The sequence below is a fragment of the Oryzias melastigma genome, linkage group LG17 (genome assembly GCF_002922805.2).
Source record: "Oryzias melastigma strain HK-1 linkage group LG17, ASM292280v2, whole genome shotgun sequence".
NCBI lineage: Eukaryota > Metazoa > Chordata > Actinopteri > Beloniformes > Adrianichthyidae > Oryzias > Oryzias melastigma.
Window position 1 is genome coordinate 28,148,818 of NC_050528.1, and position 2,325 is coordinate 28,151,142.

The 2,325-nt window shown below is 38.2% G+C and overlaps 1 protein-coding gene across 3 annotated transcripts in view; it reads left to right on the forward strand.

Annotated features, from left to right (window-relative positions):
* The window catches only part of LOC112151273 (protein APCDD1), a 19,652-nt gene that overhangs the window by 14,920 nt on the left and 2,407 nt on the right, over positions 1-2,325 (forward strand). The window lies entirely within an intron of this gene.

Below are 2,325 nucleotides of genomic sequence, written 5' to 3' on the forward strand. Positions count from 1 at the left end.
CTTGGATTGTTGGTATTGAATAATATAAACTATTTTCCTGATGATAATCATCTGAGTATATTTAGATTTTTGGTACTGATTAATATAAATGACTTGTCTGTGGATGTTTGATTACATCACTGATCTTAAGGATCCTTAATAACCTGAATCTATGATTGTAGGGTATAAATATTTGATATGTCCTGAACTGGATGTTGATAATTCATGTAAAAAAATGTTGAGGTTGAACCGGGATGGGATTATATAAGTTCATTTCCTCCCTTTCAAGCGATCTACTTGTGATTGATGATGTAATATGTGTCTATTTTATGTATTAGTACCTGACTGCTTCAAATAAACTGTTTCATTCATTCAATATTGGTATCAAGCCGTTTAGCAAGTTAAGGACATTCATGCTTGTACTTTTGGTATTCATAAATACTATGAATACCAAATTTTATGCATTTTTTTAAAGAAATTCTTCAAATTCTTTGTGCACTTTTAAAATCTATGCAATAATGGTATCAGTGTGTTCAGGACATTATTCAGCGTTTAAAGTCAATTTCTTCTGCATTTTCAGCTAAAACCTTCAGCATCTTCACTTGGAGTTGTTATAATCTCATTTAGTCCAGATTATTCCAGAAGAGCAGGTTTTATTGTCATTGGTAGCTGGTAAAAGTGACCAACGGTCACATGGAAGAGATCCGATCTGCTGTGAGCTGTTCAGGTCTGAGAGGATAGGAAGGAGACAGAAATACAGCTCAAACTATTGGAATCTCATGAAAAGTTTACTGTTTGAACATGAACATTAAACCGTAATGATCTTTTAGTTCAGTGGCTCCATGATGCAGTGATGTCCACATATGTGTGAGGAAACCTGACTCACATGTCAAACTGCAGACACTCCTGAAGCAAAGCCAGACTCGTCCCGTTAACCTTTCAGGAACCTTTAGGGAACTTGCTCCAGGATTATCTCATCTGACGGATGTGGGGATTTTCCTTTCTTTCTACAATCTTTTCTTTGTTCCCTTTTTGTTTTAGCCGTCATCAATCTCATGTAGACATATGGTTGTCTGGGAAAACAGTGACTGGGGTTGAGGCTCGGCCACCCTTGGATAATGAAAACCTGCGATCTTCCCTGGAGTTTCCTCTTTGGACGGGGTTTTGTTGAAAAGAGAGTGAAGGCGCTCCGGCTTCGAGTTCAGAGAGGAACAGCTGTTCCGTCTGGACTCTCAGGCTGCTCTCACACTCTTCTCTTCTTCCTATTTAGAGATCTCTGAGCATCAGAGTGGAGTTTCTGAGAGGCTGCAGACTGCAGACTTCTGTTCCTCCAGACGCGTTTTTCACTGGAAGAGTGATTGACGAACTATTTGTTTTGTTTTTTTTTCTCTCCACTGAGGACTGAGTATAAAAGATCTTCAGCTCAAACTGCTTAAACTTCAGCATCAGATCAAGGGCTGGGTATCGATAATAATTTCCAGAAACGATTCGATTCACCAAAGCCTGAATCCAATGGTTCCCATTTTTTTCGATTCTTTAGATCCATTCAAGTCAATTTTGAGTTTTCACATAGTTTACACATTTAGACACATTTGTTTAGAAATACATCAATAATCTAATATATGTTTTGAATATATTATTATGAATAAATTACAGTTCACATACTGTAAAATCTATTTAAAAAAATGTACCTTAAAATAGCTCCTTAAAAGAATTTTAAAACTCATGTCTGTGAGTTTATAAAGATGTTTATTCTTGGGATGTAATGGATCACAAAATCGGATTGTTTCACCGTTTTAGAGTCACAATTTGAATCATTTTTTGGATCAGTAAGAAGCAAAAAAAAAAAAAAAAAAAAACAATAGGGAAACATTTAAATATTTCAAATCATTATTATCGTCTTAAGTACATGTTCAGGTAAGGCACTGTCATGTCTGCTTTCCCAGGTGATTTTTGATCCTTTTGGCTTGCCGTACTGCCTTCCCCTGACAGCACAGCTCTGCTTCAGGAGCAGCAGTGTTTGTGGGACAGCTGCTCACTAAGAGATCTGAACCCAGACACGGAGTCGTGCACCGATGCTTTTATTCAGATCTTCTAAATAAATAAACCGGATCTCTCAGAGTCCGCGTCCTCCATGAGGAGGTGTGGAAAAGTTTCTGACAGAAGCTCCTCCCACACTCGCTGGGAACTTCAGGTCAACAGACTTTTGGAAAACCGTCGAGCAGCAACTTTGACGCATGTTAAAACAAAGACGTGTACAGTACATGAATTTGACGCCCTTTGCATTCAGGGTGGACGAACAACTGATTTAAATTATGTGCTCGCGAGGAACTCAGTGGCCGCGGG